Source organism: Falco peregrinus, chromosome 6 (genome assembly GCF_023634155.1).
Source record: "Falco peregrinus isolate bFalPer1 chromosome 6, bFalPer1.pri, whole genome shotgun sequence".
NCBI lineage: Eukaryota > Metazoa > Chordata > Aves > Falconiformes > Falconidae > Falco > Falco peregrinus.
The window spans coordinates 14,772,416-14,799,212 of record NC_073726.1 but is presented as its reverse complement, the minus strand read 5'-3'; the positions used below and the strand labels follow the sequence as shown (position 1 = coordinate 14,799,212).

The following is a 26,797-nucleotide window of genomic DNA, read 5'->3' as shown; positions in this document are numbered from 1 at the left end:
ATTTTACCTTTGAAACCAGCATACTGGTGCTTATCTTCACCTGCATTTTAACATTTTCAGTTTTTTCTTTAATTATTCCCATTAATTTCTTCTTTTCTTCTTCTTCTTCTTCTTGTTTCTTCTTTCTTCTTCTTCTCCTCCATCATCTTTCTTTCCCTTTTTTTTTTTTTTTTTTTTTTTTTTAAACTCTGTTGCTGCTTGTATTTTCCACTGCACAAGACTGGATAAGGGCAGGTGGAAACTCTAACATCTCAGTAACATCTGAAGTGCATCTGCTGTGGTGTGACAGAACACCTGAGTGCATTAAATACCAGCCTGCTCTCCTTGTACTTACATGGCCGCATGTGCACCCAGAGCTGTCCCAAAGCAGTTAAAGTCTACAACCCAGGACACACAGCAGTAACACACTTCTCTGCCAGTACCCTTACTCATGCTTTCCTTTTTTTTTCCCTTCCACCGGGCACGTAGACTGGCTTCCACTGCTAGCTTTTATTGTCCTGTAATGCTTTTGGTACTTCTGTTACCATTTATGTTTTCATCTCTCAGTTTTGAACTGAGATATTTCCAATTTCCTTTGTTAAATTTGATTTTGAAACAAGATTTTTTTGTTAGTTGGGTGGGTGGGTGGGTTTTTTTTACTTGTTTTACTGGGAAGGTTTACTCTATGTGTCAATAGCTGTTTGGTGCAATGGGATCGAGATCAGTTCTATGTAACATAGGTTTTTTGTAGCGAAGTTACAGCCATTGTAACAATATTTGTGTCAAGCCATGAGTATGACAGCGTAGCTTTTGTCATTTCTGACTTGTTTTAAATGAGCTAGAAGTTCTAAAAAACTTAGTAGTTGGGATGCTGTAATGTACATTGCAGTAATATAGGAAATACTTTTGAAGCATATTATGTTGGGGACCATATGTATAGCAGTAGGAGATATTTACATTAAATTCCTGCTTTCTTAATTTCACACTTTAAGGGCTGCAAGTCTTCAGAATATAACTAGTAAGCTTTCACAATGTTATAGTATATAAACATCCGTCAAAGTATTAGAAAAATGTCCAGTATTGTGTTTCTGTTAAGACAGTAGGTGCATGGGGTGCGTTCGCTTCAGCTAGCTGTTCTCTCACACACTTGACGGGACAGGCGGATAAAACTGGGTGAAAAAAAGCTCATGGGTTAAGGTAAAGATGGGTAGATTGCTTACCAGTTGCCAGTTATGGACCAGACAGGCCTGATCTGGGGAAAATTAATTTATTGCCCTTTAAAATAGGTTTCAGTAGTGAGAAATAAAATCAAGGCATCGCTTTTGTCAGGAAGCGTTATCTCACCTTCTTCTTCACTGACCTTGGTGTTTGCAGGGCTTTCTCATACTTTTTTCCCCTCCTCAGTGTGTGTGGTGCTTTTGCCCTTTCCTAAAGCTCTTTCCCCCAAGGCACCACCCTGCGGCGGGCGGGATGGAGCCGGCTGGAACCTGCTGGAACCGACCCAGGGCAGCCCCTCACAGAGGTCGCCCCAGCCCTGCCGCTGGTGCCTCGCTTCAGATGCTCAGTGCAGTAAATAATCTATAGTACTGTTCTGGGGGAGCTAATTACTCATCACTGAAAGAACGCAAAGAGCCCAACATGAGCAATGTGGCATATTTTTCTAGGGTTTTGGGTGACGTGAGAAGTAAAAACTTAAATCAAGATAGCTCCCTTTAGCTCTGCTTGCGTTAGTGAGTGCTGCTTGGGGAAGAGACGGGTGTGACAGAGGCACTGAGGGTGGGTGGTAATTGGCCTACTTGGTCTAAAAGCCCAAAACCTAAATAGTTAAAGCATGTTATTACCATAGTTGAATTACCCTTTTGGTAGAATGGTGAAAAACAAGAACTACTTTCTTGCAAGGAGAGGCATTTGTTTGTCACACAGTAAGGTCTGGAAACTTAAGGCTGAAGTTTAGGTATTACATAGTAAATTTCTGTGGAATATAAATACAAGTTTTTGTGTTTCGTATTCCTTATTTTATAGGGGAGGGTGCCACTGATTATGTATAAAAATGGAAGCAGTTTAGGAGCAGAGTCTGTGTTACCTGACAGTGTTTAGTGAGTCCTAGTGGGTCAGTGGAAAGGTTTTTCTTACGGGGCATTGAATCAGACTCATATCCCTGACAGGAATTTGCACAGGATCATATTCAGCCAATTGTCACAAATTAAAGTTTGTTGGCTCTGCAACAGCCAAAGTTGTTACTGGCAAAAGTTGATCACATTGTACCTTTTTGAAGTGAAGTTCTTACCTGCCAGGATTCTCTTCCCATATGCATTTCAGTCATTCCTTCTTAAAAGCAAATAATGTTAATATTTTGGAAGGCAAAAATATGTAGTTTAGCTTACTAATATTTTACTGTATTTATTTTATATTGAGTTTGTACAGTGGCCAGGGGTGTTTGTACGAGGGCCATTTTATTAATGTAAAATTGATTGACTGACTGAAGAAAGTCGCAAAGATGAGCATAAAAATAGGAAAATGTCTGTGCAAGAAACTTTGCTGCTTTTAAAATAAAAAAGCTATCCACATTCTTATTATGTTCTTATGTATATGCTTCAGACAAAAGATGTTTTGTGTTTCATGAGCAACATGTGTATCATACAGTGCAGTAGGTTGCTAAGGGAATTGTTTTACTCATTATGAAAGTTGATGCAGAAATAAGAATTTGTATAAATGCCTAAAATAACTTACGCCCTTCATTTATTTGAAAATTTTTAGACGTTTATAATCCATTAAATAGGTTAACCTCATTCCTGCACACTTGTTTCTTTAGAAACAAATACATTTTTTTGGTGACAATTAAAGATTTGGTCATTCTTTCTTTGGTTTCTATCAATGGTTTAATTTACTAGGGTAAGATGCTTTGCTGCTGTGACAGTATTGTCCAAAAGGTAACGAAAAATAGTAGTAGAAGATACTACCTCTGTAGTTACTGTGGGATCACATACAGAAACCTACTAATTGAGAAAACTTGTACTGCAGTTCTGCAGGTAGATGAGACCATTTCCAAAAGTTGCAGACAACATTTGGACCCTGCATACAGTTTATTTTCAAAAGCTGAATTCAAATTTCTTCGTACAATTTAAAGTTCTTGTCTCAAAAGTCACACTGGATCTGAGATCTGAGGAAAGTGTGGCTAGAACACAGCCAGGGTTTTTCAGAGCAGCTACTTCCAATGACCAAGTGAAAAACATTTTAGGAAGCCTGCAATTACTTTTTCTATCTAAGGTCCAACTTAGAAGCTAATCACTCATGCAAATTTTTCTTAATAAAATATGAAATTATTGTCTGCAAAATTTTGGTAATGAGTGATTTGGGAGACCAGCAGGGCTAGATTTATATCGTGTGTCTTTACTGATGTTCTTATCCTGCTCCATAGCGATTAGCTGTTAATATAATACCAGTTACTTCAGTTATAATTACAATTAATATGAGCTTTTATGCTGGTTTTGAACAGAAGGGTGGATAAAAACTTATTTTTGAATTTTTTTTCTTAACTGAAAGTACTGTTTTGTTGATGAGAGTTTCTGCTAACAAAAATGAATCAACTTCTTTGAGGTACATCTATGTATGTGTCATGTAGGCTGGACATGCATCTATCAGGGGAAAAAAAAAAGGGCAATTTATGAAACATCCACAAGAAAACTATTGTAAAGGGATAACAGTTTACAGCATTTTTTCTTCATAGTTATTAAGGAACCAGATCTTTTTATTACAGCTCAGATCCTTTGCATATTAGAGATTTGAAAATGTACTACTTAGTTCACTTGCACAATTGTATGTACAAAGCTCATGCAGAATCCCTTTTACATATGCTTGAACTCTTGCATGTGTGTAGAGAGAAGGTGAAGATTCATTGTGGCTCATATTTGAAATGCCTTGTATATAATTTATTGACAAATTGTCCCTTCTTCTCAACCCAGGCACTGGTTACTCAACATTCTGGCACACCCCTAGTCCTCCTGCTCAAAGCAGTTGGTTTCTGTAGTTTTCATCACTCTTCTGTAACAGTATGAGGATAAAAGACTGAAAAGTAGAAAATACCAGGTGTCCATAGTTGCCCTGTCCTCTCATAGGATCATTTTGTATAGGTCTCAGTGGCTACTATTTTCTTTTTCTGCTACAGGTAATTAAATGCAACAAAATATCAAGATCAAATGACGATAGCCAAAAGTAATGTGTATGGAGGTGAGTAAAAGTCAAGTCGGATGGCCTGGACTCTCGAGAGGATAGTGTCACAGGATCTGTTGTGCCTAGTAAGCCACAGATCTCTGCCCGCCAGCAGTAACCAGCCATACCACTGCCCTGGCTGCAGTCAGCATTTAGTAGCAGCATATGGCTTTCCTCCACAAGCATAGTGATGCAGAAGTCACCGTCCAGAAATTAGGGGACACTCCATTTAGGTCTGCTGCTTCCTAGGAGCAAGGCCTCTTTGGTGAGTGTGTCTGTCATCAGTTACAGATGAGGAACAGGACATCAGTGGGTGTGCTTTGGGGATCATCTAATTTACAGGAAGAAAATAGATCTCATTATGCAAGTGACTACACAGTGGGAGGTGGGGAACCATGAGTGGAACACATGTGGTTCTTGAAAGCTGGACACAGCTATAGCTGAAGGCCTGGAAGTCCTTGAAAATGATCTGTACCACTGCCTGTTCTCCTCCTCTCAGTTTGCTTCACACATTTATAGTTATTAGGGCCTTTTGGCCTCCAGGAAGCCACATATTTCTGTCTAGCTTTTTTATTTTTCTTTTTTTTTTAAAAAGCATACTTCTGCATGCTTGCAGCTTTTAATGCATTATAATGCAGTGATGTGAGAAGCATTTTAGCCTATGTGTGGGTGGCCCACAGTTGGGTATGAGGTCCAAGCCACTCTAGATCCACCAAGGACTTTAACATCTCTGATGTCCTGTAGCTCAGTTACACATTTTGTAAGAAATCACCCTTTTATTTGTTTCAAACATGTTTCCAGTAGCTTGGTTTGTTAATTCTTACGCTGGAGTGTTGGCCGCCTCTGTGCCCTTCTTATCTCCATAGCTATCTTTTTATCTCTATAGCTATTGCCTGTACAGAAGCCATCTGTATTTTTGACTGTTCTGTTTCTCTCTGAATCTTCTGCAGGTCTGCTGTAACTTTTTTTGGCTAGTGAGGGAAAGGGAGAAAGAGCTATATACTAGATTCTAGATACTGTTGCATTGCCACTGAATTTATACAGTTGCATGATGATCTTTCTGTTTCACTTTTTCACCCCATGTCCTAGCACTTCCTGTTGTTGGGTTTGACTGCAGCTGAAAGTCAAGCCAAGATTTTCATATGACCATAATTTATAGTTGCAAATGCTCATTTTTAAGTTGTACAAAGCCCATCATTGCACAGTTAGGATTGTGTCTTCTCTGTACACATCTTTATACATTTCTTCTCTTTAAATATTACTGGTTATATATCACTTCATGTTCAGTATAATATTTTCTTTCTGCAGTTATTCAGTCTGCCCTCATCTTTACTACACATGGTTTAATGTTAGAGACAATGTTGTCACATCATGGCTGATTCCCTTTCCAGGTAATTTTTGAATGCAGTGAACAGCACTGGCCTTCTTAGAGATGGGTGCTCCATTGCTGATCTCCTTCTGAGAAATACTGCAGACTGTCATTTATTTTTATTCCTAATATGGTTAAGATTATTATAATTTTATTGTATTTATTTATAATTTTAAGTTAATATATAATTGTTTTAAGCAGTGCAAAGACCTCCTTTTTTTTCTCCCATGAAGTTTAAGTTCTTTTACGACTTTGGGTAAGAGAGCTTATAAAATGATTTTTGGAAATACATGACTTACAAGTGGACCTCTTTTGTCCATGTTCTCAGAGACTTCTCAGAAAACGGTGATCATCTGAGACGTGGTTTTCCTTTTCATACCAAAATGTTGACTCTTTCCCAACATGTCATATATACGCATATTCTTTATTGTAGTCTGTACTAAGATGTCTAATGTGAACTCCATGTATACTGGTCTGTAGTTTTCCATCTTCTATAGGATCTTCTCTAGATTTTTAGGATTGATTTTACATTTACCATCTTCCTTTAATGTTAAGACAATTTGAAACAAGCATTTGTCCATTATTAAATTTCAGCTATTCCATACTCATGTTCCTTTAGAGCTCTTGATGGGTTACATTCTGGTGAAATAATCTGTTAGAGTTCTGTTTGTCTTTTTGTTCTTGCCTTCCCTAATGGCACTTCAGTTTAAGATAGGTCCTTTCATGTATCTCTCTAAGGAGGCTATCTGGCCTAGGAACTTCTCCTATCTCCTCTACCGTGGATGCAAACCCAATTTTTTTCTGTCCCCTTCTCTGCCAGCCGTTGGCAGAAGCTCCTAGGGGGCTGTATGTGGGAGGCTCCTTACTAGGCCTGATCCCAACCCCCAGCCTTGGCCTGTCCCCACTGAGGTGTCTGATAGTGTGGGCTCCCTATGGGCTGGGGGCCAGGGGTGGTGGGAGATGTCCATGTGCAGGTGCTGCTCCCTGCAGCTCTCTGACACCTGACTGTATATTTATGTTTAAGCCCCCCAGAGATTACAGTCCTTTTCATTTTCCTCACTTGGACACAACTTGAAGCTTTGAGAAGGATGCCTTTTTTCTTTCAAATAACCTCCTTCATCCTGTTTGTTCATGACAGCTCCCTTCTCTGGATTTTCTCAGTCTTTTTTGATAAGTTGTATGCATTTCTTCTGGGCTTGCAAAAGGTGTCTTTAATCAGTCTCCGCGCCACCTGTAAAGTTGTGACTCTTGTATCTGTTCCTTTTTTCTTCGTTCTAACAAGCTTACTCATTTTTATTCAGTGACCTTCTTTGAAATAGTGGTAGGGGTTTTGGGGCTTTTGTTGCCCCTTCAAGGACATAGATTCCAATCTACATCAAAGCAGTTATTGACAGTGGCTAGAAATTTACTTTGGGTCATACCCCGATGTGACGTGTACTCGTTCAAGACAGGCAGAAATATCTAACAGCCCTAATATTTATCTACCATACTTACAGGGATATTTTTCAGTGTTATGAAGGTGCTCAGTTTCTTAGGTGTCTTTAGGGATTGGTTCAGAACATGGGTTATGTTTATATCCTCTGTCTTTCCCAGTGTCTTCTTCCCTGGCCATTGCTGAAGGGGAGTCATTGGGTTGTTTAATATGAATGGGCTGTTAACTTGCAGATGTATCTGGTAATCATCTGATAATCAAGAGCGATCATTCTCTGATTTTTTTTTTTTTTTTTTTTTTTGGGGGGGGGGGGGGGGGGAAGCCCTAAAATCCCCCCCAAACCCCTGAATCTGAGCTTGCCCAGTTACCTGAAGTGGTCCATATGAAAATACAGCAGAGCTGAAGACTTGCTTATGCATTTGTGTCTGTAGGAAGGACTGGCTTGTTTGTATGAGTTTTCTGTCCACACTTCGATGTAGCTCTAAGTAGGGGACCAAGGAATGGATGACAGAGATGTGTGAACGGTGTCCTCTAGGGAGGCCCCTTACTCAGGTCACTGGGCAGGGTCTCTGCGAAGTAGTATAACCATCAAGGACATAAACCCCTTTTCTTCTCTGCAAAAGTCGCAATAAATTAAGTCATGCCAAATTCTGGGTTTAGGGTCTGGACCTCTGCGAGGATCCAGTTATCTTCTGGGCATGTAGTTTGTCACAATTCTCTGTATCTAACCATGGTGATCATATCAGTATTGAAGCAACCTCATAAGCAGCGTAAGCTGTCCTAGAGGTGCCCAACCTGAGGATGTGGTAAGGGCATGGAAGCCCCATGCTGATGAGCGAGTGCAGCCAAAGTGGGAAACACCTACTTAGCAGATATTGTGAACAGTCAGCTAATGGAGATGACAGCAACTAGCGAGACCAGTGCCTGTATTTTCATGGCAGCTTTTTTTTGGCAGGAGATTGTGGTTGCCCAAATAGGTTGTCTTAGAATCTTTTCTTATTTAGTTGTTTGGGCTTTTTTCCTCTCATTTTCCATTTTCCCCACAGTTTGTTTGGCTTATTTATCTTCTCCCCCCCCCCCCCCCCCCCATTTTCTTTCTGGTATTAGAAGCTTAAAGGGGGTGTGTGTCGTGTTTTCTGGCAGATAGTGGATTATTTTTGAGTATTTTGATTGATCAGGTGAGTTCTGCATTGTTTTGGGGGTGGAATTTAACTGTTCTGTGTTTCTTTTCTGCTGGAAGTTGTTTGTGTGGCTCTTTATTTTTTTATATTTTATAGTTGGTTTTGTTGGGTTTTCAATTTATTTGTTTCAACGGGATTTTTGTGGGTGGGGAAGAAACAGAATAAGCTAGAGCTCCGCATGCAGATGCAGAACTATGGCATTGGAATAAACTGCAAGTGGCAGAACAACTTAAATGGTGGGAGTTCAGTGATGGATGGATGCAAAATCTACAGAAGAGGTAGAGGTGGTAGGGTTGCCTTTTATGTGAAGGAGCAGTTGGAATGTGTAGAGCTTTTATGTGGGAAGGTTCTGATTCAATATAAGGAAAAAGATTTTCAGTGAAAAGACAACTATGCTGCAGAACAAGTTGCCTAGAGAAGATCGTGGGATTGCCTTTTTTGAAAGCTTGGAAGATGTATCGTGGCTGATGTCCTAAGTGACCGGGTCTAAATTCAGGTGCTGCTTTACCCAGTTCGGACTAGACAACCTCCTATTGTGAGTGAGTGAGTGTGTAATATGGTGCATACATTGTGGCAGAAGGGTCAGGTGCTCTTAGGCTTTACACATTACTCATTTATAAATCTGTACATACCTGTCCCTACAAGAACAAACTACATACGTAAGACAACCCAGGATGATCACTATATATGTGCTCTTATGAGATAATATTTTTCAAGTTGTTACTTCTGCATTCTTATCTGATAGTATTCCTGAATCCCTTCTAATCGTGTCACATGAAAAAATGTGAGAAACAAATTATAATTCTGGAAATAATTCACAAAATTGCAGTGCCATTGAGTTTGTTGTATTGTAGATCAAACAATTTAGGAATAGTAAATTGTTTTCTTTTTTTTTTTACATATATTCTTTTCCCCCAATTACTGTAGGCTGCTGCAGTTTAGTAAGGTAAGAAAATTCAACAAGTTGAAAGTGGTTCTTCTCTGAGCTGTCTTACAATAAATTACAGGTTTTCAGAAGACAGACAGACATTCCTGAAAATGAAGTAAGGCATGGTACCTGTGCATGTTAGATAAATTGTTCAGAAATCTCCATGAATATGATATTGGTGTCATGCATACTTATAAGATTAGTGTCAACATGGGGTTTCTATCATGTAAGGGCAAGTCAAGCAAGTTAGTCCTGCCTCAGGGGTGGTTTAGTCTGTGTACCCAACTAGTCAGGCAACACTGCTGTGGAGGTTTTGGAAAAGACTGAGGAGGGGTGATTTTACCTTTGCTCCAGGCATGCAGTTTATTTGTTCTGTCTCCATTTTCTCCAGCGTGCCTTGATAAGTACAGGTAATCAGTGTCCTATTAATCTTTAGGATAAGTAACACCTAAATGTAACACACACTACCCCACTATCCCAGCTTCAACCCAACAGGAGGAGCTACATGTAAGCTGTACATCAGTTACTCAGTGAATGGAACATTTTGGAACTTGATGATAATAGTTGGTCCATGTCACTATTTTTTTCTGTCACTGGGCAATTTCCAAGGCATGAAATAGTAAATTTTTTACAGCTTTTCTCTAAATTTTATTATTTTCCTTGACCTGTTTCTTCGCATAGTTGCATGTTGTCTTAATTAATTCAGTATAGATATTTTTATTTGCAAATTTCATGATGAGAAAATTATAAAATATTAATTTTAGTGGTATATAATGTAATGTGAATTTTTTTAAATAAATATAATTCGTTAAAAATTTTGGAAAAGATACAGGTGGGGAAGGTTGACAATTCAAGAAGCATTCAGGAATTAATAATTTTCTCTCTGCCAGCTAAAAAAAGACTGCTTCTCCCACCACCACAGTACTTTTGTTTGGATCCACTGATAATATAACAAAATCCAGTCATCATTTGTTTTAAATGCTAATGTAAAAATTGGCTAATGAGATCACAGTAGTATGAAGGTCTTTTCATAGGTTCATTTAACTTTGGAATGATTATAAAACATAACTACTAATTTACTTTGCATGTTCTTGTTAAGTATAATGGTATTCAGTAGTGCTCATCTAGTTATGAGCGTCTGAGTATTTCTCTGTCGCAGAAATTGTCTACCTCTACTTGGATTCAGGAGGAAAAAAAGATTTTTTTTTTTCTCTATTTGCATTTCTGTAATTTATGTAATATTCTTGTAAAGTGCATTTTTTTTGTGGTGTAGATTAATGTCTTGAAGTAGTTTAAATATAACTGAAAATATATAGTCTGACTAGTAAGTAACTTTAAACATTTCTATTTCTACTTTTCAAAGATATGCATTATAGATTGTGTGTAAATAATGTATTTTCAAATAAAATTCAGGATATCCTGTTGGCATAGTGCAATTTAAGACTTTCTCAGAAGTCCTGTTATGAATTAAGTCTTCTTTTAATTGCATGGGAGAGCTATACAATGGAAAGGTGGAAGCTATGGATACCATTGAATGCGTATGCCTTTAAAATAATAATTCATCTCTCTAGCAAGTAATTTTTCCTTTACTGAAACCAGTTGTGTCTTTGGCCCAATCTATCTGATCTAAAACTGTCTATCTGAAGATACCTTATATAGGTGGCCCTCAACCGTGTTCTCAAATAGGAATGCTTTGGTGAGTAGTACTTCATTGGAATATTTTATGGCTTACAGCACAGGGGCATTGTATGTATTTATTTAAGTGAAGTTTCAAGGGGATGTCTTCATCTAGGAATGGATTTGGCTTTCATTTTGAATTAAATATTTATTTTTATATTCTAGTGATTTCTGAAACAACTGTGACAATTCACATAAATAAGAGCCAAATTCTGTTAGTTGTGCTCATAATGAATAATACTTTATTATGTAAGAAGTCTCGTGCAGCATATTGTATGATAAAATGCTACCTAAACTGCGCAACATTGTCAGTGTCGAAAATACATCTATTATCTGTCTAGCTTCTGTAGTGGTGGTGATCACAATTGTTACACATTTATCATTTGAAAAAAACCCAACTTATTAGAATTCCTCTAAATCTACAATTTAATGAGCATCTACATACCAGATTAAATCAGTCATTGACCAGTGCACTTTTTCTTTCTCAGATACTACAGAAGTTGTGGTATTTGCTTGTTTGACTCAAATTTTAGGGACCTGAATGGGAAGTCAAAGATGAGCAGCCCACAGGTGACTTCCAGTTCAGTTGTATTCTAGTGTTTACTTGATGAGTGTTCCTGCTTGAGTAAACAATGGTACGTTGAGCTGCCAGAATTGCTTCAACTTTGATCCGCTGCAACTGTATTTAAAAAATAAATTCTGTCAGGTTGCTTTTAAAGCTTTGGTTGGCAAGTGCTGTGAACTTGATTGTAAACTGCTAAGATTTACATGGAATTCAGATGGAATTGTTAGGTATCGAAGAACTGAAAAAATAACTCTGTAAGCACTGTCAGTAAGGGGCAGGTAAACAATGACATTAAAGATCTACCTGCTGTGGCCCAAGGGATGGAATGTGCTGGCTCAGTTGGAGGGAAGGTAGAGAAATCTTATTATTAAACTGGAATAACTGGAATGATTCAAGTCCAGGTTTTAGGATGCAAACCAAAATCAAAACAATGCAATGTTTATGGCAAAAGTATTTTTAAGAGGCAGCTGCCTTCATCAGGTAAACCACACAGGGAAGTAGCATAAATGAAACATAGGTCAAAAGATAAGTTTATCTAAAGGTGAAGATTTGTATTGGCAAAAAGAAAGATGGTATGTAAGGCCTGCCATCTGTCTGTGACACATCTACGATGTACAATCCCACCCACTTAAATATTCCTTCCTTACTTCTGAAAAATCGTGGAAATCCTGAAATTCAAAAAGAAGAAAGATAAAAATTTAATAATCAAGACTAATGAGTGTTGTTGTTTTCATATTGAGAATAATTAAAATGTTATCACAAAATTTTTCATCTAAGAAGGCTGTATCTTGACAAAATAGGCCATGTTTTTGTGTAAGGTTTCATATACGAGATAACTATCTTGGTTCTGTTTCTGAGGTGAAGCAAAATGTGATGTTTAATACAATCCAACCTAAGAGAAGTGATTATTTGAAAATTTTTTTGGCATAAAGGAATGTAGGAAAAAAGAGAAATAACAGAATATTGATGGCTGAGGCTTACGTATTAACATCTGATAACAAATGATACATATTGTTGAAAAAATAACCATAAGATGTATTTCTGTCTAGACTTCAGATGCACCAGAAACTTCAAAGATTTATACCTGCAATCTTTTAATGGGAAATAGGAGAGCAAGGTGAATGATTCTGTCTTGGACATTTGGTTGGACATTTTCATTCTGGATCCAGGGTGAACACATGACCATCAAGCAGTTTCATTGACACACATTTTACTTCTCAACAACTTTTAAGAATTGCCACCCACCTTCACCTCCTCATATTTGCCTTAGGATCCTTACCGGGTTTTAACATTTTCTTCTTTTTTCTCTTTGTATTAAGGGCTCATAAGATTGCCTTCTCATTTCCCAGTGCTGTCCTACTGTGCAGTGGTTTCACGTAGTGTTTATTCCTCCAGCCTGTCATTCTTTGCTCTTCCTTCTTCACTTGCTCTACTACAGAGGCTGCCAGGTAGCTTTCAGTTTTCTAGGAACTTCGACCTTCCCAGCAGGTTTTGTTACACTCTACAAACAAAGGAAGAAGTTAGAGCTGCAGCTCTTTTAAATGTCCAAACATCTTGTAACAAAGTGTGTATTAATAATGCCAGTTGGAGCACAGGAGTTTTTTTAAACTGTGGGAAAGCAGTCTTTTCTTTATAAAATTCTACATTCATTTTACTCTTCAGTCTGCTTCTATCTGACCTTGTCAGCAAGGGAGAATTGCCAAGAGGCACCATCGAGACGCTGGTAGGATCAACCTCAGAAATAGCAGAGTTTCAGGCATTAAGGCTACATCCATATTAGTAAATTAAACAATGCTTGGAAATATTTCTAGGTCTCTGCCACAGTTTAGGTCTTCACAAACTAATATTGTTCCAGAAATTTACCCAGACGTTTATTTGACCACATCCATTAGACAGTTTGCATGCAGCCCCTCTGTCTTGGAGCACATGTGAGTATACTAGCATAGATGTAGAATTGATTATCTGTGGTTTCAGCAAAGAGAAATGTGCTCAGGCCTAGATGCAATCTACATATACTTTCTACAGACCTGCATGGCCTTTATTTCTTCTGCGTTGTCCAACCTTCTCCCTTCAATGCAGTCATAGTCTCAGCTTCAAAGCTGGTTTGGTTTTTTTTTTTCTTTTCACTTGTCCTTTTGTCCTTCCTGAAATTCATATAGATTTAAATTGCATTGGCATGCTGTCTCCCAGCTTCTGTCCCTTTCCTTCAGATGACCCTGTGAACTTACTGGTAGTGATACTGTGTGCAGTTCTCTGGAACAAACTACTTCAGGGAAGCCTCCCTCTTATTTGCCTTTAGGTACTTTAATAAGAAAAATAAAATAATAAAAATAAGTCTAGATTTTGAGTGATGCCTTATCTGTCTCTCTGTTGCAAGGCAGAAACTTGATGAACAATTCTGTTTTTTGTGGACTACATTTAAGGTGACTGCTTGTTAAGGGAATCTTTCTCTATCAACTTGCTTGGTCTTTTAACCAAAATGTCTATGTCAAAATACAAAACTTAAAAATAATAACTCCTTCCTTTTTCTTTCAGAATACTTACAATCAGCTTATGCACATCTGAAACTAATTAGAAGGTGTGATAAAGGCATTTTTTTAAAAAAAAATTCGACAATGTTTAAATAGCTGTAAGCATTTCTCTTTTTTCTTGTCAGGATGGTGGTACTGGAATCGATTTTGGACATCACTTCAGTTCAAGGTTGAAGTTAAAAGGTCTTTTTGAGACTTAGAAGAAGCAGGTGAGTACAGGTCAAGCATCACATATCTTTGAGTATTATTTTTTGCAACTTTCTTTTGTTCTGGAATTGCTATTCTTGCTTACCAGTCCATATTGAAATAGCTGATCTCTGTTTCCTCTGATTCGCTGAGATGTATGACTGCTAGTGTTATGACTAGATACCAGAGAATATTTAAGTCATGTAGGCTTTCCCTATCTGCTGTTCCAGCACCTGCCACAAAGATAAATGAAAACATGGATCTCTCACCAAGGTCTCTGGAACTCTGGACTAAAGTTTCACTGTATTGTTTCATTAAATCAGCTGCACTAGGAGTATGATAATTATGCAAATTTCTTTAGAAAATTATTTTAGACCGTATTTGTATAAACATTTTTTGAAATAAATTAAAATGTTATAAGGCAAGATTAAATAGTGATGAATCCCTGAGTTTGGGTGTTCCTAGTTTCCTGAAACTGGGATTATGTCTATTCCACTGGTAACCAGGAATACTCCATGATGTCAAGGACCATGAGTTCAAGTCCTGTTTGAATTGCGTTGTGTATTAACAGTCTGAACCTGCTGTGAAGAAACACTTCGTGGGTATGGTACCCCCTGGGACTTGGCATGCCTGCATTGAATAGCTTGTTTTGCTCCAGACCTTCATAGCTATCTTGAATGAGCCATGAATAACTGTGTATTAGTTTTTTTACCATAGAGAGATCTGGAAAAGGACATTGCCAAGGAATTAGTGTAATGTGAGAGCTTAGCAAGCCACTCACTTCTATTTCAGATTTTTCATACTTGCTATTGCAATAAAGAATTAAATCAACATGTAGAATGTTGCAATTGTTCACAGTTTGCTTTTCCTACAGGGGCAGAAAATTTCTTGGGATTATTTCCATAATTTTTCAAAATCAAAATGTCAGGCAATATTTTAATGTATAAATTGCAAAATATGCTCAACTGGTGCCTAATACTAAATCTTACAGATTCAAATTTCAACAAGGTACAACAAAATAACTCACCATAATAGGAACCAGGCCCAACTGCTTTGATATACACCACTGCTGCCAATGTAAATATGTATTATTTCCCTGTGTGCCATGTGCAGTAACTACTAAGGTATTACGAAGTATACAGATATACCCATATACTCCATAATATTTATACATCCATCTTCATGAATTGGTAGCTGAGAAGGGCAAGAAAAAGAAGTAGTTGCCGAGGAGTTAATGATGGTGAGAGTAATTAGTGTTGAAACTATGTTTATAACAAGTTTTCTAAAGTTTCACCCTCTGGGAGGAAGCACAGACCTTTTTAACCTAATTCAAAGCAGTGCAAAACAGGACTGTCCTGATACGTGTTTCACTGTGACTGTCTTTACCCACTTGGTAATAAGAAAGGAAAATTCCTTTCTTCCAATTTAACTGCATGTTTTTCCAAGGACTTTAGGAACTGGCTTGGAGGGTACAGTATGAATATGGTGAAACCATAGAAAGAAGAAAATATACAATATTAGCTTTAGCAATGTTGTAAATCAAAGGATATACAGCATTATACAGGGAAACTATGTTTCAGGCGTTCAAACAGATGTTACTGGCATCACATATATTTGTGTGTGGCTGTATGTTAACATGTAGTAATATACTTGCAAAACAGTGTTTTTTCTTACATTACCCAATGGAGAAAAAATAAAAAAGGTAATATTCTTTGCTTTCTAGGTAGCAATGAAAATATGACTGTTTTTCTATCACATATTTATACACATATCTGAATGGTATAACTTCTCTGTAGTAATACTATATTATTTCTTCATAGATGGTTTCAATATTTTGGAGAACTGTTTGGTTTGATAGAAACTGCGTGGTAAATGTGTAGTAACTGTGTAGTAAATGAAATCTGGTGAGCCAGCAAGTAATTTTCATTTTTTTAAGGATATTTTTTTCTGGAAATCTACTGTGTTCTGTACCAAATAATGTGAGAAATACAGTAATACTGACTTGTGCATCTATAATAGTTTGGCAGTATCATTTTATTGAATTCCAGTATGTCTGGAACTTAAGGCATATGGAGGAAAGTAACTTACTCTGTTTCTTCCATTATTTTATTCCATAACTTCTGAGTTAAACACAATCTATAAAAATGCTTTCTGTAAAAAAAATCTCTGGCTTTTTTAGCACTGGTCTCTATTTCTTGCAGTATGTGAAGCTGGAGAGGGAATGTTTTTGTAGTCCATGAGGAAACAGTAGTAAATTCTGCATGCTAGTTCTTCAGTATGTCATTTAGAGTTGATGTTTTTTTATGGCAGGACACTGTCTTTGCACTGATTGAAAATTGGGATTCAGTCATAAAAATAGTGATAGAAATACATAAAAATAAAATTGCATTCATGAGTAATTTTTAAATAACAGAGAGAAATATTCTGTTTGCTTTCTGTCCTGTCTTTCAATAGATGACTTAACTGATCAGGAGTAAGTTTCAGAAAACCGAGTTAAGAGTTGGAACAATTAAAACCAAGAAAAAATCCATATTGGAAAAATGTGAAAGCAGAGAAAAAATGTTCCATTTTTGGACTGATGACTTAAATGGACGCTTCTGGGGACTATTAGTAGTACAGTTACAGCTGGATTTTCTGAGTTGATTAGGCTTTGAAAAAAAAGCTAAAGAAGTTTGCTAAATATGAATATTTTCTGTGTTTTGTAGTTGTGGTATTAATTACTGTTAAAGTGATCTAGCTCTTCTGTCCTGTATTGGTAACTTGTGGAAGAGGAGACATTGTGTTCATACCTGTTTCTTCCTGGTACTACAGGACTCTAAACAACACAACTCATGTACATGTATTGTATATGTATGCAGTTTACCTACCAAGCATTCAGTGTGCATATATATATATATATATATGGTTATTTTGCATAGGGCAAACACAATCATACTGTTAATTAGTACAAAAGTACATCTCATATAGTTATCTTGCAGCTGAACTTGAACTCACTCAAGAGTTATGTAAGGTCTCATTGCTGGTGAATGTGTTGATGACCGACATGTGAAACTTTTGATGTACAAGCCATTCCATCAGCTGGATAATGGACTGGCGTTAGCTTTGTCCACAGAGAAGGCTAACTCTTCCATGTGTCTGGTCAGAAGGCAAATAATTGATACTGCCATAGGTGAAGGAGAGGAGGATATACAAAATAATGCTGAAAGGAAAAGTTGGTACCTGCTTTCTGAGCAGTAATTGGATGGGGATTGATGGGCTTTGTCTTCAATCTGGTTTCCACCAGAAAGAGTCTGAAACATAAACAGTACATCTTAATGGAATTGTAGAATTTTGAATTCTCTTTCTAGGGTGATTGTGAATAGCGGTAATTTACTGATTTGGGGGGAACCTGGAGGCAGCTTTTGTCAAAAAGTATTTTACATCGATAGAACTGAATTTGTGGCCTGGAACTATGAGGTATAAAATTTTTGCTGTGATTATATAAAGTATAAAACTATGGATTTAAACTGGCCACCTTTTCAATTCAGCTGAACATTAAGTACAGTCTTAATGGTCTATTTTGCTGGGAAGAGCACTATTATAATAATCTGCTTTTTACAGCCCATATCAAATACTAACTTACATTACTTACTACAAAGTTTGTTTTTAGGGAGATATTTTCACGGCGTCTAGGAGTGATACCCCATGTTTGTTGGAATTAGCCCTTAATGATGCTGTCTTGAGAAATTAGGTACTGCTCAAATACACTGATTGTTTTGTGGTTTCTAGCATAGAAATTTTTAAGGAAAAGCTAGTTGGAATCTGATTTTTTTTCCAAGTAATTGTACGAAATGAGGGGAGATGGTGTGCATCTTAATAATTTTATGATTTTTTTGTGACATGAATGACAGAGGTGAGAACTCTTAATTTTAACTGAACAGAATACAGGTTTCTAAGTGTGGCCTGCCTGAAAACAGAGGGCCATTACTGTAGTTGTCATGTAAAATAAAGTTGGGAGTCTGAGGCTCCTTTTTAGCTGTCAGCTTTATTAAGGAGCTACTCGTGTGTTGAACTAGGCACACACATTATATAAGCAGTGTATGGTAGTGTCTAGGGAGAGTTTTCTCTGTCTTCACTGCTGCTTTATTAGGTCTTACTCATTCACTGTTGCCCTGTCTTACTCCAGCTTTCTGGCTGCAGCTCACAGCACAGTAGGTCTAATGTAGATTGACGCCTTTGCCAGAGGACTGATTGAAACTTGTGTCTCATAGTTGCTAATGCTCACTCAACCATTTTATTGAAGATAAAGTAAATAAAATAGATTGCCATATGAGAATTCTCTTTGAAATCAAATGGAATAATTTGACAGGTTTAAGCCCATGAAAAAGCCAAAGCATTGAAACAGATGGAAATACTTTTTAGGCATAACATACCAGGAAGAGGTGTCTGCTGTTTTGATGTTATACAGTTAAAAAAACATGTTAATGGCTTTTACCAAAATCATAATTGTTGAAAATATTATCATGTGTTCTGGTGGAATTTCCATTGATGTTTAAATTTTTATTCTGCTCAGAGGGATTTTTTGATTTTTTTTTATTTTTAATTTAAGAACAATGGATATAATGGTTTTTTTTTCCCTTAGTGCTTCTGATACTTTAAGGTACTGGTGATGGATAACCAGTCACTATTGTGACAAACTGTTTAGAATAATGCTCACCAAGCCCCAAATATTCTTCACAACACACTTATTTTATAAAGAATTACTGTGGATGAGCAGTGTAGTATGTCCGTGTTATTTTTAGAATTAAGATAATAGATAATAATAAACAAGTGAAGATACAACAGGTAACATATGCCTCATTTTTTGATCTGGGTAAGAATGAGTATTGGTCATCTGTGTCACACTAGTGGGTTCCTTCTTACTAGTTGCACCACTTCTTCAAGAAAGCAAGACACCTGTGTGTTAGTGTAGTACAATACATTATCCCAAAGTAACCTAGAGTTAATAAAGGAAATAAATATAAAATAAATTAAAAATATATTAACAGTTTGCAGATGCAGCCTTGATTTTCTACCTTGAAAAAAGTCATTTAAATAACAAATACATTAATTTTTCTCTTTATGTTTAAACAAAATATTTTTTTTGTGTTAGATATCAATTTTATTTTATTTTTTTTAAGTTACTGTTGTTGTTGTGCTGTTGGTACTGACTTATGGGATGCTTGTGAGATTTCACAAATACTGGGTTTGAAATAAATTATGAATGAGCTATTTGAAAATTACTTGCAGGAGTGAACTGACAGATTGGAAAAACATAGTAAGAATGGATTTTTGGATTAACTGTTAGCCAGAATACACAACTAGTTATGCTGATGTGTGCAGTGACAGGGACGGTGCTGGTCAAAATCATATTTCCAATATGAATGTGAATCAATTTACGAAATGTGAATGATAGTTTTTCCCATTCTGGTCATATTTTTAAGAAGGAAAATTATTGTGCTTATAATGCAGAGCACTAGCACCAGCTGTGCTCTGGAGAGGTCTACCCTAATGTCTGTTGTTGCCATGCTGATTGACTGTGTGTCTGGCCAAACTCTTAATGCTCTCAACAGCCATTCCAGACTTAAAATTTAAACACTTAAAAAGCAAAATTTAGTGACTGTGATGAGCAAGATAGGGCTTCCCATCCTCCTGAAGGAAGGCTCTTCTCATTGATTTTATTATGCTCTTTCTGTTGATGCAGTAGGATAAAAAGGTCATCAACATCTTTGTCTTTCTGTGTGAGGGACTAGAGGAACATGCAACTCTGCCACAAATCTCCGATTTAACTCTTTTGTTTTCTTTTTCTGCTTGTATGAAATTAAGTTCCTAGAAAACATTGCCTTTTGGAGGAGGCAACAGAGAACATTAGTTTAATTAGATTTTAATTATATACATAAAATTGCCTTGTTTTTTCCCCTGATGAGGCATCCAAGACAAAGAATCACTGCTCTTGTCTGTGTTGTGAAGTCTTTTCTATCTGTCATGGGGTTTTCTAGTTAAGTTGGAAAGCCTTTAAGCATTACCGCAGTTTGTGGAAGTAAATGTGAGACCTGTAAGTATTCCAACATAGATTGATTTAGATAGAATAAAAGCTAATTTTATCAAGAGAAACAGAAACCTCAGCAGTAGTTTGCTTTGGTTTTCTGTAAAACTTAAGGAAACCAAATGTCATTTCTCATATTTCTCAGAACAACTTATTTGTGCTCTTTTCTTCAGCATGGTCTCTTACTTGACCATATTTGAAGTAATTCTGAAGGGCTAATTTTCGTGTTATTGTCTCCTGTGTTTTCCAGTAACACAGTAAAGGAAATTACCTCTATTTCTTGGATGCTTTTGAAGTTCCCTTATCCAGAAATCAGTCCATGATAAATGTGACCAGCTATTTAAAATCCATATTTTAAAAAAAGAAAAAAAGTAGGCAATAAAGAATGCTATTCAGTACAAGTAACTGCATATGGAAGAAATAACAGCAAGTCTAATTCCTGAAAATAAATAGGATCTTGAAAATGGCATAGATGTTTATTTGATTGCTTTGAGAGTTAACATCCCTAAAAAGCTGATTTTAAATGAGTTTTGTATTTCTAAGTGGTGCTTGTTAACTGTCTTGGGGAGTGATTTCTTCTCTCCTCTGGAAAATGCATTATGGGATCTAGCAAAGAAAGAGGTAATGATTTTCTTTGATGTGGGCACTGTCATCTAGGAACTGGACAAAGATCACTGTCCCTTAGGAACTGGGCCTCCGAATTTTTAATGTAGTCTGTAAAACAGCTATTTAGTGGTAATTGTTGTCAGTCACAGTCTACAGGAGATAGGTTTTTATTGGTGATTTGATGGGTAAGACCATGCTTAACTGCATCAGGTTTTTTAGAAAATTCAAACGTTCACAGTTTAATTTTTGAAGGAACTTTTTTTTTTTTTTTTTTCCTGAGCTTCAGTCTTCTAGAGAAGCAAAATAAGTCCTGTTTGGGTTCATATGGTTCTGGTCCTACATCCAAATACATGTGTATAGATTCAAGTACCTATATAAAGATTCAGTAAATTATGACAGATTCAGTAAAGGTTTTGCAAATGAAAATACTAGGCATGTAATCTCAGGCCGCAAAGTTTCAACTGCTTGCTATACTTTAAACAATATATGGTTTCTCAAGTATAAGGTGTAGGACATGGTACAATAGCATGTTCAAAATAGAAATTTAATTCTAAAATATATATTTTGGTTAAGTGTAGCTTTATAGGTAACTACGCTAATAGGAAACAGACTAATTTTAATTCAGTGTTATTGTACTTGAAGGAGAAACTGAATTAAATTTTGGTTTAGATCTATGGAAATGCATATAGAAGTTGCTTCGGTAATTGAATTTGCAACCTAATATTGTTCTGTATTTTGGTGAAGCTGAATACTAAACACTTCAAATTATAGCAGATGGATAGTGCGATAGTGACAAAGACATGTGACCTCATGTCTTAAAAATTTTGCAACTATTTTGAACCTGGTATTTATTATCTGAGCAGTATATACTATTGTGGATATTTAGCTTTCTTCTTTTCAAGATGGAAACTTACATGGGCACTTGCCTTTAGTTGTTACTTTGTTTTCTGTAAGATATATTTTCATGACATTTCATGAAATTTCTCTCTTTCATCACTTATTAAAGAATTAAAACATAACACATACAAAATGTCTACTCAGCCCAGTCAAAGTCTTTTACTTTAGTTTTAGGTGGATGTACTTTTTCTCAAATTTGATTGTTAACTACTTGTTTAAAAAAATAAGTTCAGGATTTTGTAATCTTCGTGTCGTCATCCTATCAGAACTTCTAAACTTGCCTAAGACCAGTTTCTCTCTACTGGTTAAGTGGACTAAATAAATGACAGCATTATTATTTATTTTATTTTTACAAATAAGGCTGATACGTTGAACTGAATTATGAAATGAATGGGAAAATACTTAAAGGTTTCTTTTAAGACAGAATCATTTTGTATTTGTCTTTTTGAGCAGTAGTGCTATGAGGAATATGGAAGGTAAGCGTGCCCGTGTGTAAATCTTTCTTCTCCACTGCAGAAATATCAGACTCATCATTATCAATAATTCTTTCAATAACTAAACCACATAATTATTTAACGAACAGGTTCTGCAGTTCTAGGTATCTTTGCTCTCTCTCAGAAATTCATTATTGCCTCTACTCCAGAACTTGTGTTTTCTTTCTTTCTTCTTTCTCTTCTTCAACCTGTCACTTTCAAAAAGGAAAACAGAAATGAACATGGAAAGGATCCGCAGCGTATGCAGTGGAAAATCCATTAACAGTTTAAACCATGCTACTTGGCTTTGCAGGGAAGTTACTTAGCAGTGCTTGTGTAGTCGTTTTGCCAGCTCCTGAGTGGCAGCAGGCATCTCTGGCATTGGTAAGGTAGCAAACAGCAGGGGAAGGAGGGAGAGGGCAGGAGAATCTTTTAACTACTGCAGCTGTTTGCTAAGTGAGCATATGTTGAAGCCCTTGAGCCTCCACTGAACATCTTTTCACAGATCAGTGCTTAAAATCACATGCATAATACTCTCCTAAAATAAGTCTGATCTGAACACCTGTTTATTTGCTCTGTTAAGGGAAGTTGTTCTGTTGCAGAAGCCCCACAGTTATTTCCTTTCCATTGTAAAAGATAATGAAATACACCAGTTAGTTACAGTAAAGTAACATTTTTTGCCTAAATTTTTGCATGTTAAACTTTTAGAAAAATAAGTCTTTGCGCTTTCTCTCCAAGATTTGCTAAATACTGTACTTTTGAACTGTATGAAAAAGGGAGATCTGAGGAAGTATTAATGTTACTGCAATCTTATAATTTATATTATTTTAATTTTGTAATTCAGAAATATTTTTAGTTCAAGATATTTTAAACTTTTATGATTTTTTAGGCCTGAAAAAGCTATATATTGGATTGATGGAATGTATTTGATAGGACAGTGTTTTGAAGTTATTACGTTATGAACTTCAATACCCTGTCCAATACTTAAAAGATCTCAGAAGATAGAGTATCCAATTTAATTACCTCTTTTTCATTTTGTGAATTTGACCTCTCTTCCCAGCCTTGAGACAAAGAAAGACAAAGTACTGTCAGCAACTGGCAGTTGATGGTAAGAAGGTATCTATCTCCTACACCTCTCTTACATCCGATAGCAACAGCCAGACCTCAGCATGGATGTGGGACTTCCCAGAAAAAATTCTGTCCTTCAGTTGGCAAATTCATCTGCTGCCTTACTTGTTATAGATGCCTTGTAAAAAACCTCTCTCCTTCATTCCACTTCTGCCCCTGATACCTCTCTTTTCTGGTTTAGCTCTAGTTGTCTAGAAGCACCTGAGGCAACACAGATATACTGGCCTGAGTAGACTAAGGATGGTTTCTGAGAGTGGCCAGTTTGCTCTTCTAGAAGACAGAACTGTAATATGCACGTAGGCTGTCATGGGTTGTGTTGTTTACTTCTCTCAAAATTTGATTGTGTGTTTGTATGTTAGTGAAAGGTGACTGAATCTGTCACAGTTTGTTTTGGGGAATGATGCTGGATGTTGTCTTCACAAACTAATAAAGATTTGTTTGTTTCCTAGGAAAATAACTAGAGGGAAATCCTAAGACATTCTGTAGTATTTGGGATCTGAATCTATTTGGCTATTGAAGGCTGATAGTTTGCATGGAGGTAGAGGGATTTATTCTTTCTGACAAGGAAGGGCTTGATGGTCATAGATGCTGTCTTCTCTGGGAACTCCATGTTTGACAGAGGTGTTGGAGAGAAACTTTTAGCCATTGAGGGAGGTGATTTTTACGGTAGTGGCAGTCCGTAGTAAAACCTGTCTTTGCTACATCTTTTCATTGCCTTTGCAACTGCCAAATTTACAGGTAAAACGCAAAACTGTTCATAAAATCAACAGCTTTAGGTGACTTCTTTAATAAACATTTTGGATTTGTTTCTAGTGTCAAACATTTATGTTATTACTCTATGTTAATAGATAAAATGTCCACATTAATGTCTAACGTGATGAACTGTTGAAATGGCCTATACTTATCCTCTAATAAAAAAACAGATTCCTGTAACTATACAGGAAGTTGTCAAGGAAGTTTATTTAAATTCCTTGGTGCTTTGGTAAAGTTTAGATTTGCTCTATGTGCTGTTTGTTTCCCTTAATCCAGTAATTTTGCTAGTTATTTGCTATATACTGGTGAGTGGCTACTTCTCTGTAAGCTTAAAATTAAGATTATAATAGGACTGTAGGATGAAAGAACAATTTCTCTGTGTATTCAAATTCTGTAATAATATAGGAATGAAAAATAAGTTGCTTAATTATTTGGTTTTGCCATGTAGTATTATAGTTACTGTTAAATATGACTTTTGTATTGCTAATACAAGAAAAGAATTGAAAACAAAAAAAGTAAGTTTGATCTCATTTGACCTTTCTAACGTTCAGTTAGTTAAAAGGTTTGTAAGATGTTTAATTACCAAATGGTATGATCATTATTCATCTCATCATTTGATATATAACGTCAAGTGAATTGCCTCCCTGGAGTGCACTGTGTTTCACAGATCAATAGATTTAGTAAGAGCTTGAAGGAGAGCTTTATGTGCTCATAGAAAAGAAGGAAAAATATATTCTCCTTGTAAAATGGCTTATGTAGTTATTCTGTGAGCTTTACAGAGTTACTGTTTTATTTACATCTCAGGAATTCAAAATCCTGTAGCATAAACACATTTATTAAAATATTTTAAACCTCTTTATTGAAAATAAAAAAAATATTTCTTTTATCTTACTGTATGTAAGAAAGTAGCTTTAAAAGTCTGTCCTGAACAGCTTCATTCAAGTCTTTTAAAATAATTATAATTATTACAGAAGATTTTTTGCTTTGACACAGCACAACAAACATAATATGACAAATGCTGTCTAAATACACTACACATGAATGCTTAAACTACTCACGTATTGTTCTTCTGCATTTTTAAATAGGTATAGTTAGTTTTAACTGATTTGGGTGGTTGTTTTTTGGCTTTTTTCTTCCCTTCATTCATCTTGTCAAGGATATTTATGCACACTTTGAGAGAAAAAGATAAAGCTTATCTCTAATTGGCTAATGTAATACCTATGCATGTATAAAAAAACTTATGATTTTTATTTTTTTTAAATACTTGCATAAAGGATAATTACGTACAGGATATTTTATGCTTACTTAGGTCTTCCCAGGTATATTATATTACTCTTATCCAATACAGATGAGCCACCATAGAATACCAGCTATTTGAGCATGCCTGTGTGATCTGTTACCCTTGATAGAAGGGTTTTCCAAATGACTGGAGCAGACTTTGGTGAGAGTACAGGCACTAGTATTTTTTTTCTGTAAGTTTTACCTGCTTGATTTGCTCTCTTGACTTACCAGCTTTCTGCTTTAAAAGTAAGAAAACAAAAATATATTTCTTCTTTACCTCTTTTATCAATGAGGGCAGGCTTTTTAGCTTAAATTTACGCCTTGTTTGTCCTTGCATCAGTCAGGCGTTGGGAAACTGTAGTTCAGCTAAGCAAATCCTCCTGGCTGTGGGACAGAAGGAACATTTACTTGAAAATTCTAGTTGTCTATTCATCTGTCACTTACAACCCATCATCTACTCAAAGATTAATTTGAATTGTGAACAATATCTAAGCTTCCTTAATCCCTTGCTCTTGTCCTTTTTCTTGAGCTGCTGTACTGTGACAGAAAAGCCGTAATTCTGAAGCTTCTTATTTCTCAGGCCTACCTAAAGTAACTCCCATTGGGAACTGATTGATGTTTTAGCAAGGAAATTCTTACCTGTTTTTGAGAACAACCTGGAAAAATTGTCAGGAGGCTTTCACACTCTTAGATGTTCACTGTGTGGAATTCTTGTAAATGTAAAATCTAATTTGTTTGAGCTCTTTGCACCAGCATTATTCAAGGTCAGATAAAGTTGCATGAAGTACAGAAGGTGTTCCTGAGACTTCATTTTTTTGTTTGTACTTGCAGCATTTTCCACCAAATTAGTAAATCAAATAATACCAATTTTATTAATGAATAAGATAGCTGGGAAATATACCACATTCTTCTTTTTACTTATTTTGTGAATGACCCATGATGCTACTCTTGCTTTAATAGTTCCTTGAGGTTTTTTTCAGGAAAAATACTAATTCAGTCATTTCCCCTCTGCTAGTGATGCAAATACTGCTTATTCACAATGTCTCAGCAAGGGGCTAGACTTTAAAAAGGAATGCAGGAAATCTGCAGGTTTTTCTGCTGAAGTTGGACTTCCAAAGACCTTTTTGTCAATGGAAACATTTAAGCATGATTAGAATAATTAATGTTGGAGTTCTATAAAAACATCGGTGGGTTTTATGGTACATTCATCTATGGTTTGAGTTGACAAAGTCTGAGCCATCAGGACTCAATCTAGTAATATGTGCATTTAATTTTAAGACTGTGAACAGATCTTTGGCTGAATTGTGATATGTACTTTAATATATTTTATGACTGTATCAATAGTAATCTCTTCCAAGACATTCTTCAAAGTTAGAGCAGTATTCATTTGTTGGCATTTACATTTATTCCCATATACGTTTACTGCTTAGCAGTAAATAGCTTATGTATTATGTATTTGAAGTGCAACATCCATTTTATAAGAAAAATAACAGAACAATTTAATTTTGGCACCATCTCCATCATCATTTGGTAGGTGC

General features: G+C 36.2%; 1 protein-coding gene across 8 annotated transcripts in view; it reads left to right on the top strand.

The window, feature by feature from the left end:
• Positions 1-26,797, top strand: part of FOXP2 (forkhead box P2) — a 445,011-nt gene that overhangs the window by 123,435 nt on the left and 294,779 nt on the right. For all 8 annotated transcript variants that reach the window (XM_055807415.1, XM_055807412.1, XM_055807411.1 and 5 more), the window contains exon 3: positions 13,997-14,080. The gene's annotated coding sequence lies outside the window, so the exon portion shown is untranslated. The remainder of the gene's footprint in view (positions 1-13,996; positions 14,081-26,797) is intronic.